Source organism: Lissotriton helveticus, chromosome 8, assembly GCF_964261635.1.
Source record: "Lissotriton helveticus chromosome 8, aLisHel1.1, whole genome shotgun sequence".
NCBI classification, from domain to species: domain Eukaryota; kingdom Metazoa; phylum Chordata; class Amphibia; order Caudata; family Salamandridae; genus Lissotriton; species Lissotriton helveticus.
In genome coordinates, this window is record NC_136069.1 from 1401521347 (window position 1) to 1401537194 (window position 15848).

The 15848-nt window shown below is 41.0% G+C and overlaps 1 long non-coding RNA gene across 4 annotated transcripts in view; it reads left to right on the forward strand.

Moving 5' to 3' along the window:
- LOC144773384 (uncharacterized) overlaps positions 1-15848 on the forward strand; it is an 898081-nt gene that overhangs the window by 400981 nt on the left and 481252 nt on the right. For all 4 annotated transcript variants that reach the window (XR_013599969.1, XR_013599968.1, XR_013599971.1 and 1 more), the window contains exon 3: positions 3235-3313. This is a non-coding gene — a long non-coding RNA (uncharacterized LOC144773384). The remainder of the gene's footprint in view (positions 1-3234; positions 3314-15848) is intronic.

Below are 15848 nucleotides of genomic sequence, written 5' to 3' on the forward strand. Positions count from 1 at the left end.
GTGGTAGTGCAGAGTGCAGAGTGGTAGTGCAGAGTGCAGAGTGGTAGTGCAGAGTGCAGTGCAGAGTGCAGAGTGGTAGTGCAGAGTGCAGAGTGGTAGTGCAGAGTGGTAGTGCAGAGTGCAGAGTGGTAGTGCAGAGTGGTAGTGCAGAGTGCAGAGTGGTAGTGCAGAGTGGTAGTGCAGAGTGGTAGTGCAGAGTGGTAGTGCAGAGTGCAGAGTGGTAGTGCAGAGTGCAGAGTGGTAGTGCTTAGTGGTAGTGCATAGTGGTAGTGCAGAGTGGTAGTGCAGAGTGGTAGTGCAGAGTGGTAGTGCAGAGTGGTAGTGCAGAGTGCAGTTTGGTAGTGCAGAGTGCAGAGTGGTAGTGCAGAGTGCAGAGTGGTAGTGCAGAATGGTAGTGCAGAGTGGTAGTGCAGTGTGGTAGTGCAGAGTGGTAGTGCAGAGTGGTAGTGCAGAGTGGTAGTGCAGAGTGGTAGTGCAGAGTGCAGAGTGGTAGTGCAGAGTGCAGAGTGGTAGTGCAGAGTGCAGAGTGGTAGTGCAGAGTGCAGAGTGGTAGTGCAGAGTGGTAGTGCAGAGTGCAGAGTGGTAGTGCAGAGTGGTAGTGCAGAGTGGCAGTGCAGAGTGGCAGTGCAGAGTGGCAGTGCAGAGTGCAGAGTGGTAGTGCAGAGTGGTAGTGCAGAGTGGCAGTGCAGAGTGGCAGTGCAGAGTGGCAGTGCAGAGTGCAGAGTGGGAGTGCAGAGTGGCAGTGCAGAGTGGCAGTGCAGAGTGGCAGTGCAGAGTGCAGAGTGGTAGTGCAGAGTGCAGAGTGGTAGTGCAGAGTGCAGAGTGGTAGTGCAGAGTGCAGAGTGGTAGTGCAGAGTGCAGAGTGGTAGTGCAGAGTGGTAGTGCAGAGTGCAGAGTGGTAGTGCAGAGTGCAGAGTGGTAGTGCAGAGTGCAGAGTGGTAGTGCAGAGTGGTAGTGCAGAGTGGTAGTGCAGAGTGCAGAGTGGTAGTGCAGAGTGCAGAGTGGTAGTGCAGAGTGGTAGTGCAGAGTGCAGAGTGGTAGTGCAGAGTGCAGAGTGGCAGTGCAGAGTGGCAGTGCAGAGTGGCAGTGCGGTAGTGAAGAGTGGCAGTGCAGAGTGGCAGTGCAGTAGTGGCAGTGCAGAGTGGTAGTGCAGAGTGCAGAGTGGTAGTGCAGAGTGCAGAGTGGTAGTGCAGAGTGCAGAGTGGTAGTGCAGAGTGGTAGTGCAGAGTGCAGAGTGGTAGTGCAGAGTGCAGAGTGGCAGTGCAGAGTGGCAGTGCAGAGTGGCAGTGCGGTAGTGAAGAGTGGCAGTGCAGAGTGGCAGTGCAGAGTGGCAGTGCAGAGTGGCAGTGCAGAGTGGCAGTGCAGAGTGGCAGTGCAGAGTGGTAGTGCAGAGTGCAGAGTGGTAGTGCAGAGTGCAGAGTGGTAGTGCAGAGTGGTAGTGCAGAGTGGCAGTGCAGAGTGGCAGTGCGGTAGTGCAGAGTGCAGAGTGGTAGTGCAGAGTGGCAGTGCAGAGTGGCAGTGCGGTAGTGCAGAGTGGTAGTGCAGAGTGCAGAGTGGTAGTGCGGTAGTGCAGAGTGGTAGTGCAGAGTGCAGAGTGGTAGTGCAGAGTGGTAGTGCAGAGTGGTAGTGCAGAGTGCAGAGTGGTAGTGCAGAGTGGTAGTGCAGAGTGCCTAAAACACATTGCCATTTACAATGCCATTATCTCTAACTTAAAACAAACCCGAGCCCTAATGCATTCCTAATGCTTGTTTTGGTCTGGCATTAGCTAAAACTTTTTGATTTTAATAAATTATATCTATGTGTAAAATACTTACCGTATTTATAGGGGCTTTCAGCCGGCCCTCTTAATCCATTGGTGTATTGTTGTGCCATTCACACTTTTCTCACACCCACCGCAGCGTTCAGAATGGGACAATTCAATTGGTCAGCCCACTTCAGCCATTGGCTAACTTCACTGTCAGTGACAGCATTCTGTTCTTTCATAAGGTGTACATATGCACAAAGTAGTTCCCATTTATGCTAGGGACTATAACGGTTTTGTGTGCTTCTTGAGACCAAGAGATATTTTTGCTTATAGGCAATTTTGTTTACATGTCGGAGACGGCTCGGCAGCTTCCCCTACAATAAAGTTTCAGAAAAGCAGTGATGAGACAGACAAGCATTGGCCAAGCCAAAAGGCTGGCAGCCAACCCCAGACTTACTGGCTTTGCAAATGCTGGTTTGAACAGCTGAGAAATCACATGTCAGCAAAAAAGCAAAACGGCCATTGCTTCGCAGAGTATAGAAAGTCCCTTTCTTTCCTGAATTTTCGGTGTGCCTGGAAATGGCGGACAAGGTTACGAGGGCTGGGGCCCATCACTCTAGGTCGTAGGTGGGTTGCACCTCGCGTGGGCATCGCTTCCTGGGGAGAGCCTAGCCAGAGGGCCCCTTGGTGCTGGGGGGATAATGTCATTCTGTGTGATTGTTGAAATGATAATGTACAGTTTTAATTTGGTGTTCTGATTTACAAGGTTTTAATAATTCCAATAATAATATCTCGTCATGTTTATGTTGTGTGAATATTAAACATGGCCGTTTTGACACCCACCTAAATCTCAAGTTTAATTATTGGGTGGGTGATGGGAGGGCGTGGAGCATGCTGGGGGATCCGGTCCCTATAGAAAGTCCCTTTCTTTCCTGAATTTTCGGTGTGCGGGCACAGACAGCTGATCACTGGCTGCAAAATGTATGTGTTTTTTTTATTTTCTATTATCTTTTTTGAAAATCCTTGGGTTGACATTTTATACATTTTTCAATATACTGACACATGAACACACCAATACCTATTAGGATTTTGAGTTTTTTTAACCTCATATTTATTTTTGGAATGTTTCTTGGTTTTTGGCACAAGACAACTTTCAAAGTAGTATTTTGAACATTATAAATAATCATTTTGAGTCCTACGATTTATTTTTGCTATTGCAGGTGTCTGGAATATATTCTGATTAATGTCTCTTTGTTCTGCAGCTGAGGTTTCACTACACCAAGTTATGTGCAATACGTAAGATGAAAGTGCAGATAACATATGCTCCTATTGGCCGATGTCTTGAATTCAGTGTTAACACAAAGGCGACAGAAAAGAGCAAATTTTAGAGGACTAGTTAGATGTAAAATGTGGCATATTTCATATACATTGTTTATAATAGAGGAATAATACAACAGTGTGTTTATCTGTTTATTTCTTGTTGTTTTTAGAGTGCAACATTGCGCCTGAAGGCTGCGTCAGCTGTGGTTCTTCTGCCCAGGTCCCACTCCGATCAAATGACAGACCACGGTAAGTGCCTACACCTTTCTGCCATTTTTTTTAAATAAAAAAGAACAGCGTTTGGTACTATGTAATAAAAAAGAACAATGTACACACTGATCTTTGCAATGAAAGACAAGTGAAAAATAAAAAATATAATTGAGTGATTTCAGTTGCAAATCTCTGTAGATATTGCATGTAAGTGAGGAAGAGCTAACCTACTCCAATGCTTTCCTTTTAGATTTATGAGTGCTAACATTAAACATGTATGTGGGCTAGTCAGCTGACCAGTTGCTGCACGGGCCATACAACATATTTCATGGGCTGGTGAATGTGTGGTGGTTGTGGGGCATTCATAATAAGATGTTGGTATATTGTGTGTTCTATATGTGTTTTGAACCCAAACACAACGTGTAAATGTGGGTAGATTTTGTGGCAAAGGGTGTTTTAACTATCACTGACTGAACAGGAGGCGGAAAGCGCTTTTCAATTAATGTAAAGCTGAAATATATTTCCATAAAACAGCAGAGCATCTGCTGCAGGCCAGGCCACCAATCCTGTTTTGTATTAACATGGTCGCCTCAATTTGCAAAACACCGCCCTCTGCAGATCCGCTTTCAGCCATGGAGTCGATATCTGATCTGTGCTCATCCCCCAATATTGCCTGTTCCTGAATGGTTGATTATTAGGGAGGTGCAGAATGTTCCATTTCTCCTTGGTGGGGGTTATTGGTGCGGTACCGCTCTGGTCTCTGCACCTGCTTCTCCTTCCGCGCTGGCCGGTGATGTTGTCCTTGCTGCCGGCGTCGTTCATCTCTGGGGACCCAGTTGAGTTATGAATCTCTCAGTGTCGGTGCCATTGACAATCAGTGCGCCTGTAGCTGGGGCGGTCTCCCTGGGGAGCATCTGATGAGAGCGGGGAGGACAGTCTAGACGTTGTGGCCCTGAGGTTAATAAGCTGCAGGTGGAGGGAGATATTGCCTTTGGGGTGAGGTAGATAGTGATGGGGCTCAGAAGCTCCCAGCTCTCTCGTTTCGATGGTTATTGCAGCGACAAACACTTTATGGCAAAAAAAGACTTTGGTTTTGAAATAATATATGTCCTATGGAGATTTTTTAAATATTCCATTAAGTGACTTACACTGTGATTGTAACATTTTATAACATTCAGTATACATCATGAGTTTGAAAAAATTATTTCCCCTATTTTTCCCTTTCCGGTGTGAGCATTCATCAGTTGAGTTCACTTTAAGGAGGGGAGGCTCCCTAGTAATAATGTTTCCTCTTAAGCTGCAGCTCTTAGCTGCAGTACACTACCTTGCAGTTTAATGTATCCGCATGCCCTACCTTACTCATGCTATAATCATGTATCGCATGCATGTGATGTAATTTGCCTCTCTTGAGTACACGTCTCCACGTCTCTTCTGTGTCTGATGCTGCATTCATGCACTGTAAGTAGACAAAACCCCTTCCTTATGTGACTCTGATCTTTTATTGGCGCAGTCTCTGATTCTCAATGAATACACTCAACCCTGTCTAGCAAACTGATGCTGTCCTTATGGGCCGCGTGTACATAGCATCATCTGCCTCCCCAGTGTGTTGTATGTTGACTCCATCCTCAGCAGTTCCAGTGTGGCTCTGCTCTCCTATGGTGCACCATCATTGCAATTAGGTGAATGCACCAGCCTTTCCATCTTACTGATGCTTCAGTCATGGGACACATGCATACATTATCAACTGTCTCATCCGTGCTGTACACGCCTCCCCTTTCCGATGCTACAGTCAGTCATGGATTCCATGCACAGTGTCATCTGCGTCTGCATCCTCTACTGACACTTCTCATTTCCCAAATGTGTAGCCCTGGTCCATGATATGTCTTTAAGTTGGTAATTCTTCATTTATAATGCTTCATTCTTGAAACATATCCACATAAACCTATATCTGCAGCTCCTCTGGTCTGCACCGCTCCTCCGTTCCCAAAGGTGCCGTCCTGGACCATATGCACACAGCTTCTTATTATCTGCCTCTTCCATGTTGCACACGTCCCTTTCACTGCCGATAGGGCTGCGATTCTGTATAGCTGGATGTATCATGTGTGCACGCAGTATACTATGATCTGCCTCTCATGTGCAAGACGTCTACTTCCTGATGCAGCATTCCTGGATCACGTGCACACAACATTTTATTATCTGCCTCTCTTGTGTTGCACATATCCTTCCCTTTCACTGCCGATACTGCATAGCCTGCTGTATGCACACATGATCTGCCTCTCCTGTGCTAGACGTCTACTCCCTGTCGCAGCATTCCTGGACCACGTGCACACAACATCTTATTATCAGCTTCTCTTGTGCTGCACACATCCCTCCCTTTCACTGCCAATACTGTGTTGATACTGTATAGCTCGGTGTGTGCACACATGATCTGCCTCTCATGCGGGGTTCACGTCTGCAGCCCTTTGCTTGCCACACACCGCATCATCTGCCTGCCCCTAGTGGCTCTACCGGCTTGGTTATTTTTTTGCGTGTAGTGTCTGCTGCTCAGGGAATGCACTTAACCCTTTCCAGTCTGTGGAAGGTGACTTCCTCCCAATTACCGAGCAGCAGGGGGGCCTTGTTCCCATGTGGTGGGGAGGGACATTTGTTTTCCCCTTTTCATAGCCAGTGGGTGTCTTTTTCTCTACCTTACTGCCCGCCCTTTGACGAGACGGCTGGGGGGCATTCTAATTCGGAAATAGTCGTAATTAAATGTTGTCTGTGCCTCGACCGGCGGCCTCCTTTGTGGCTGCCAGCAGCACATCTCGCAACAAAGGAGGAAGACACATATTTACAGAAGAACAAAAGATTTCCAAGGGGGTCTTACAAGTATGTTTGTCCCTGATGAGTGCCTTTTAACAGCATTACAGACCCCTTAAAGCTCCCCTTCTAAGCCATTCTCCTGCTGAGAGCGCGTGTAACCAATAGTCCCTTGCTTGTTCCACTGACAAAGGAGCGCTCACAATTTCAACTATTGTGACACAGAGATGCACAACAGCGGTGCTTTCTCGTCAGGGGAAAATAACCCTTTCAAGGTGACCTGTGCTAGATTTCTAGTTGGCTTCTGCTGTTAGCAGCTAGCAGCCCTCCTTCGCATACATTTGCTACACCTGATTCAGCAGTCTGACAGTCAGCTGAGCACTGCAGTCCAAAATATTCCAATTTACCGGGAATGGTATGTGCAGCTTAATGAAACACGTGTCGCTGTTTGTCCAGAGCCTGCCAACTTCATTTTTTTAATCGAAGCAAGCTGTGATTTATTTATGCCGTGATGAAATGTCGAAATGTGAATTTCAAATATAGGAAAAACAGTACGTGTGTTTAAATGTAATAATGTAAATGGAAGTTCTACAGAAGCCACGTTGTTTTGTTTAAGCTTTACTTTTGAGTCAGCACTGCCGATTTGACATATAAGGGGCCACACACTGAACAGTCACTATATTTGTTAAATGCAGATTTATTCTGGATCAATTGCTTCAATTCTGTGAAGTTTTTTTTGGTTCAAAATAATCCTTAAATATGCAGCCTCACGTATCATGCGGATGACGTGTGCTGCTGTATAGTGTATTGATGATGCGTTACAGAATTTTGCCAGTCACAATACATTGTTGCGTCGTCGCCACCGTAAGACTCTCTTCCAGCGGGGCATTTTAATATTTACCGAAATTCAATCATGTCATTTCACCAACGTACATTGGGAGACAAGGCTGAATTTGCTGCTTCTTTTAAAGTTGCTGTATAAAAGCTTTCAGTTTATGACCTATTAAAAACGATCATCCGTTTTACATAAAATACGCCATTAAGCCTGGACCCAATAACTAACAGGTGGCCAGTATGCACATACGATTTCTGTCATGTGTTTTAAAATAGAGAATCCACTTCTCAGACTGCGGGCGAGATTAGCATGTTCCTTGCACGGTACAGCTAGTTAGTGATACTTAAATAAGTATATCGGGATATATTTGTTGGTGCTTGCTGTGTAATTTGAGGTCTCGCGTCTTGTTAATACGATTTTGCGTGATTTTTAATTGAGGTACATCACTCTATTAGCCATCTAGCATAGTTAAAAAACCCCGAAGTAAATGCAATTAAACGTGCGTTAAAAATTCCTCAGTTTCATAAACAAATGACGCAATATTTTAATCTCAAAACCTTTTCATTATGTGAAACTGCCTAGACTAAAACATCAACAGTTTACAAAGTTAGACATTACCAACAGTGTTGTACTTACGTTCCAAGGAATTTGGTGGTGGTGGAAAGACTTAGGGGGCTTGGAAAGACCTGGGGTGAGCACTGGCGGTATCAGTTCATTCCAGGGAGAGAGAAGAAAACTTCGCACCACAATTCCGCTGTTTCCTCTATTTCTTTCACGTCTGTAATTTATTAAAATGTTTGTCTAGAAGGGAATTCTGTGGTCGGCAGTCTTTTTATGCATGAATGGAGCAGAAACGTTTCAAACCGCTTGTTCATGGTTCATTTTCACAATAAATAAAAGACAGGAGCGTTTTGTATAAGAGAAATCTGAAGAATTTCTGGAAATTAAAGCAGGTTAGAAAATATTGCTATTTTATTTGTACCAACATATTTTCGTTGTATTTATATTGTTAGTATTGATTATCTCTAAAAGTAAAATTATTAATCGGATGGTTTGCATTTGACTTTTTAAAGAGCGAGTAAAAAATATAGAATACACAAGGGGATAATATTTTTAAATTGGTTATATTTTCTTCTTTAATAAAAAAAAGTATTATATTGTTTTCTCAATGAATTCCAGCTAATAAAATAATTTAAATGTTTTATTTTAACTAGATGATTTCATTTTGAATTAACATCGCACTCCTATAACTAGTGATTTGGTTGCTGGCATTTAAGGTGTCTGTCAAGTAAGTGGCTTTTTTTTGTAAACGAAAACACACTAAATTATATAAAAACGAATTGAATCGTAGCAAACTAGAATAGCAAGGTATGTTATCTTATTGTTGCTGCATGAACAGAGGCAAGCATTTGTGTCCCAAATATCAGACCACCCATGCATTTAGAGAGAAGGATGCTTTCCCCTCGTTTGTGTTTTATCACCTGAAAAGATTTTAGAGAGCGAGCTGGTGCTGTTGTGATGACACCTATGCAAATTCCTGTCTCTGCCATACTAAGGGGGAGAGCATGTCATTGACAATGTGATTACCAAGTAGTGTACCCATTGCTACCCATTGAACCTGGCCAATGGGTAGAATGGGTCTGAGCAGAACCCAGCCCTAATGTGTGGTACCTGGTCTCCAGTAAACACTAAACAATAATCATGTATGGCACATTACACTGCCCACAGTACATACATTGCAAAATGATCACAGGCCTTTGTCTTGGTTTCTATTTCTTTTGTTTTTGTGGTGGGTGTTGTATTAATTCTATTTTTTATAGCAAAAGTTTGTGTTTCATATAAATTAGTGTGTTACTATGACAGTAGGCGCACTCTTGGCGAGCCCAGCCTTTTGGTGGGTACTGACTCTGGAATGTGACGGGCCGTCACCGTCTGGAGCTGCGCGTCAGCACACACTGCAGCATGACTGATGGAGTCCACAAAGGCACTCTTCTCCATCCATGTTACACATTGAGGAAGGAAAATGTTTGCATCTTGCGAAACAAAAGCCCACTCTGCTCCAAAACAATCAAAATGGTAGAGTAAAAGAAGACAATAAAACACTGTTCAGAAGAGCAAGAAAAGCAGAGATGGGGAATAGTTTAAGAACTTCCTAGGCCACACTCATTCGTTTTGGGCCAAGCTTCCATTTCATAAACTTTTTTGTGAAAACATTTATTCAGCTTCTTTCATATCCACAAATAATCGTATCAGACATCTTAACATCACATGATGTTGCTCTACTCACATTTCAAATGATAACATCTGACATTTAGCAAACATCTTATCAAAAGACTTCAGTCTGCAGTGTGTTCCGTCTCTGGAGATATCACTGCAACGGCCAATTTAAAAAAGTGACATGTTTTTAATTTAGAAGATGGAAATAATAAACTGATACAGACATTGTGCTTTCACTTGTTTAAGAAGTTATTTTAAGTTATATCGAGAGAGATGACGCGCACACACACACACACTGTATATGTATAAGCTGGTGAAGACAAATTAAATGATACCATTTTAGCTAGAAGCTTGGCATGCTTGTACTTGTCTAACATAATTCTTTTTGCAGTTTTTTTAAAATGACAGTTCATGCAATATTTTTTTCTACATAGCTTTTACTGTGCTTAGAGTTAACAATCTGGTCGAATCCTATCCCTGATTGCATCTGTCTAATTCCAATTACCTCTTAAGAATTATAAAAATATATATAGTAAATATCACTCACTTGATTTTTGCAAATCAGAAGTTTGCCATGGAATACATTAGTATAGTGCTTGAAAGGCAACCCACTTATGTTTTATCAACATATCATATCAAATGCACCATTTTAGTGGGTAACTAATTCTCTCCTTTTATATTTAAATACTAAATCGTTCTAATTATAGTTTTAATATTCCCACATTACTGCCTTCAGATAGATTTTTTTTGTATTTCTTTTATTTCACAGCTATAAAAAAAGCCAGTCTACTGCATTATTATGTTCCATCCAAATTCATACACGGAGGCTGAAGAAAATATTTTTCAGGCATCATACATTTGTTTCTTACACACATTCAGTACAGACTTTTTGCAAACACATTTAAATATTTTAATCAATGTCTGCAATGAGTTTTAATCATTTGCTACTTGACGAGTGTTTAAATATATGGAATTTTTTTGTTGTGTAAGGAACAGGTGAACATTTTTGTTACAAATAATTGTTGTTTCTCTATAACAGTATTTGCCATCAATGACTTAAATTACTTGTACTCCTTGTACTTAGCAGATTTTTTTGATACACTAAACACACCAATCTGATATTTGGAGACGTCTCTCTTACATATGTTTTAATAACCACACTTACTCTGAAACATGTTTCATGCTAGAAGACAAGTACAGAACAGCCCTGGCACAGTTATTGCGGTCTCCTTTTGTTTGCTGAGGGATAATTATATGAATGATGATTGTTCACCTAAGTCTAGACAAAGACAAATTACCTCTCAGCCATCTCGCCAGATATCTAGAAAGAAGTATGGATCTGTACAGTTATTTTTTTATTTTTGACATCCGTGGAAAGTGTAGACACCAGTTCTGAAAGGGTCATATTTATTTGGCAAAATGTAGCAATCACTGAGAGGCAAGGGAGCAGGGGTGATAATATGTATTATGTTTAATAATAGTAAACCAAGGTGAATTGTGAAAAGTTCAGTCTTGTTACAGATGTTTTCAGTATATTGAAATTGTCAACCAAGAAAGAATGGAGTGGTTAGCCATGAATGTAGAAGGCTAAGTTGAGATTTCAATCTTCTTTCACTGAAATTAAATATGTATGTACAATTTCATATTCTTGAGCAGAACTCTATGTAGTAATACATCAACATGGAAAAGAGTTACCAGTCAAAGTTTATGTTGAGAAACACACTGAAGTATTTCAACATAGACATTTTACAAAGCTAAGATCAAGGCAAGCCATTATCTCCATTTCTTTGTGTGCGCTTAACTCACTCAGTACCAATACACTTTTGCTGGCTGTGCCATGCTATAGACGGTATGTCTATACGATTACTTCTCGGAGACTTTTTCAGGCTTTGGCTATTTTGAAAAGTACACCCCATATACTTTACTTCTGAGCTCTCTCCTGCCAGTCTGTTTAAGTTCTCTAGTTGAAGGGTTTTCCCAATGAAAAACAATCATCTCTTGCTGTGATCAGCAAGTGTTTTTTGTTTTGCTCTCATCCTTCCTTGTCTGCAATATGTGTCCATTTATATTGGTGAGCTTCTTCTTATATAACTTGTCTTTTAGACCATTCATTTGATACTGTGGAAACAAGGTGGCTCCATTCTGTATTTATTCTTTACTGCATTGCATCACACATAGAGACAGCGGCGGTCCGTGCAGGTAAGCGTGGTGAGGCGGAGGCGGGGCTGGGGGGAGTCCACAGACGACGGAATAGGGAAAATTAACTAAATAAATAATTCCTATTCCGTAGTCTGTTGACATCATCCCCCCTGCCCCACCGCGCTTACCTGCACGGACCACTGCTACATAGAGAATTACCAAACACACACAAAGTGCAACACCCTATCGAAAGTAAGGCTGATAAGGTTGCAGGTAGTGACGCGTACAAAAGTACATTATTGACAGTCAGTGGTGTGTCTCAAGTGCTGCGTGTAGTATCAGTTTGCCAGTTTGTCTTCGCTGTTGCATGCCAGAACTGTCAGGACCTTTCTTGCAGTGTCTGAGAATGACACAAAGTCGGGACTCAATGACGAGTGCTAAAACCTTGCATGCCTCTTTTCTTCCCTTCCTTTCATCCTGGACAGCACACATTACCGTCTTTTTCCTTGCCGCACTGCACAACTTAATGGTTAGACACTGCTAAAAGAAATTAAAGTGTGGGTTTGTTCAAGGTAATGTTGGACTTGTTGCATACTTTTTGTAATGTGGATAGCTGCTAGTAGTAGATTTAAAAAAATGTTTTATAGCATATTATTATTATTACATACTCTGTCATGGATGATAGATTGTTCTGATGTGAAAGAAGCAATACTCGCCTTTAGAATGTTAATTTTCCTCTGGTGTGCTCGCTGTAATTTTCCCTGTGTTTTGGAATTGAGGGCAAGCGTAGAAAGCCCTTCTGCCACTTTCACTCTTTGTACTGATACCCAGTCCATGGGGGCAAAGAGACTAGATTCGTGCCAAGGAGCGTTCAAGATTATCACATAAATAGTACTGTCTCTCAAAAGCATGGCGAAGGTGGCAATGATAATTTAACAGTATAGCACTCTGCACATTATCATTGGTGTGAAATATCAGTGGTCATATTTGCAATTGCTTGTTTTGAATTTTAGTTCTCTGTGTATTGCAAATTATGCTTTTTTAGGATGTTGTTATTCTCTGAAATGCAGTGTCTTATTTTTACAGAACGTGAATTGAAAAACGGTATTTCAAATGTCCTCTAACACCGTCTTAATGTTACATTTTTAATCATTATTAGATCCCAATTATAGTTGCAATTTTGAGTTTTGTTAATATTTTCTTGTATGACAAATGGTGATCAATTAAGTCTTTTTTTAATTAATGCCTTTTGCATGTGTGTGTTTTCTGAAATTACTCTTGAATGGACAACTTCTAAATGGCAAATCTCAAAAACAGATTTTAAAAACTCTCTTAGAATTTGGCCAATGATATTTTGAGGTAAAATGAGAATAAATACTTCCTTGAACCTACGGAATTGACAGTACTTTGATAAAAATGTTATAAACATTTTGTATAAGCATTACTATGCACCAATATAAAGATATCTACTATCTAATCAATTTAATTACAAGCATTTCTGATCACTTTAACACTTTCTATTCTTTGCTTTCTTGCTATTTAGAGGATATGCTCTTGTAATTGGAGCCCCTTTGTTCATGTTTTTTCTTATGTGCATGCTACAAAATAATAGGTTCCTCTTCTAACTAATGAGTCTGCAGTTGTGAGTCACCCTGAATTGAGTGTACCATGAAGCTCTTGTGGTATGTCTCATCCACTGTATGGCATCTACTCGTTTGTGATATTTTTATTCCCTAAGACACTTCTACAAACCACACCTACACACAATTCTACCCCAACTATAGCACTATGGCACCTGCATTCTCACACAAAACACAACTCTGTTCTATACCACCAACACATCCACACATTACCAGCACAATACAAAGCTGCATTATACATAACTTTAATGCATCCAGACACACACTCCCTGTTCAAACAAAACACCAGCTCTTTCCTCTACTTTATAATGACAAAACCTATACCCAGATTTCCATCACACCATCCACCAACACCACCTCCTCTTTTTACGAATTACACACAACCATACAACCCTTACACACCATTCCACCAGACACATTACCTATTCCAGTATTCAAATCTTACACAAACACTCGTAACTCCTGTCCATACCCTCTTACACACCGCATACTCTTTTACAAAACACATAATCACCCCTGTACTATTCAAATACCACTCACCAGCAGTACTGCACATACAAATCTTTCACAGAAAACCACTACATCAGTATCTTTTCTCACTACTCCACAAAAACAAAACACACAAGTCTCATTATATTATATTCCTTACACATATCTTCCCTTTCTATATAATCATGTATCTATATATTTATTATTTTAGTGCTATAGTACAAGAAAAAGAAATACTCCTGAAAACGTTACTTTGTTCTACTATCACCCTACACATCTATTAATTTATCCTCTATTTTCACTCTCTCATCCCAAACCCTTTCTACTACTATGGTCTCCAAGATAACCCTTCATAGACTCCTCACTTCTCTACACCTCCTGGCTCACCCCAAGCCACTCTCCTTTCTTTAGATGAGCCGTGTCCCTACTCCATCTCTCCTTTACTCATCCCACACCTCAACTTACTACTATAATCTTCCAATTAACACTACTGGTTTTCTTTCCTATTCTATCCCTCCATTACTCTATTCAATCCAACTATCAGACTCCTGTGTGCTCCTCTCAAATTAACATGTACCTCCCTATACTAATACTATACTCATATTTCCCTATACTAGTTCACCACTAATGCTTTTGGGCTCCGGAGTTGTGTGCTACTTCCTCAAAACCGCTTTGACACCTCATCAGGGGTAGTAAGTGCGAAATAAATACAATTACAAAAAATTATAATACAACAATTTGTCTGATAACTAAACCATTATTTTCAGAAAATTTTAATACTGTAAAAATATTTGCTTTTTTAAAATACTGAAGAAATATTTTATTCCATACGTATGATCACAAGTTGGCAAAACCCAATGTAGACAAAAATGATACAAGTGCACATGCGACCTCAGATGTTCTTGCTATGCTATCAGTGCTGAATATGTGATGCTGGCTGCTGGATATGGGTTTCAACTTATATTTTTGTGATCCAGGACTCACCAGTCTTTGACTATGAACAAGAGAGAAGTCCAACAAGCATTTGCAATGCAATAGGTCTCGCATTTACGAGAGTTTGAGCTATTGGCATAGTAAATGCCAATGCCTTTTATTTATGTGTTGTTTTTAAAACAGATAAATAAAAGGCATTGTCATTTACAATGCCAATAACTTAAACTCTTCGAGATACAAGACCTATTGCTAATTGAGAAAATAGTGCTCAGAGGCTATAATTAAAGCCCACAGAGTAACAACACTCTTGACAGGGGGTGTCCCCTTGGGAGATTACAAAATGAGACAAGGCAGTACTAAGGAGAGACTACTAAGCCTATTGATCAATGAATAGCCACAGTTTACAGTAGACAATGACACAAGCCAATGGAAAATATGGGCCGAGCGTCAAGTCCCTACCTGAATGCAGCATGCCTCGCGTAGCTGTGTATGTGCTGCCCAGGCGCGACCTAAAAATGGGAGAAAAGAGGAGGAAGAGAATGGTAGGAAAACACAGACAAAGGGAGAAAGCAGTGTTGAAGAGGAGGAGTGAGCTAAGGAGACAGGCACGATGCATAGAGTGGTTTAAGAAAGACCCAAGAGAATCAAGAATGAGCAGAACTGGAATTCAACAGTAACCGTGGCAGGCTTCTAAGGAAAACTTTGGGCCTTTATACTTTTTTAACAAATGAAGTATGAGCAATATAGTTACAGAGGTACTTAAGGATGACTTATAGTTCTAACATTTTCACTCTTAAATAAAATGTTATTATATTCTATTCATACATGTCATGAAAGTGTTTTACCTTTTCTAATGACTCCTAACTCCCCAGTTTCATGCTCATTTTAGAGCAGATTTAAGCATATCATGCTAGGGTAGGCTCATAATGATATGGAAATGAGAAAGACTCCAGGACTCTACCAGTGTGGTTGGGTCACAGTTATAGTAGCACATGATGAGCAGTGTCTTTTATTCAGGCCTCAACAAAGCAGCTATGGAGAACTGGAAATGTAGAGCTATGTGTAAAATCTTCACACTTCAGTTAGCTTAATCACACCTATCATTCAAAACCATCTACAGTTTTAAAACTGGAGTGTTGCGTTCCACTTCCACCCATGTTAAGCGTAGCATCAGTTTTTCTCCGTTTGGTAGTATATGTTTTTAATACAAAGCAAAAGGTTTGAGGGTTAGAGATTTTGCTTTTGGTCACAAATTAATCAGATCTCATCTTTATTTAGTTCTACACGTGCAGCACTAACTTCAAGCTCTTTGCCTGCTAAACACTGGAAAGACCATCAAACGACTCTCCAAATGCGTTATTTGTGTTTTTCTACAGACTGCCTTTTCCTTTAAATGAGTTGATATAGCTTTGCATGAAAAGGCATTCTCCAATCAATTATAGTATGCATTCTTTACTGACAAATAATTTTCATTGAATAATATAACCTTCCTTATCTGGCAAGGAGAATATTGATGTTATGT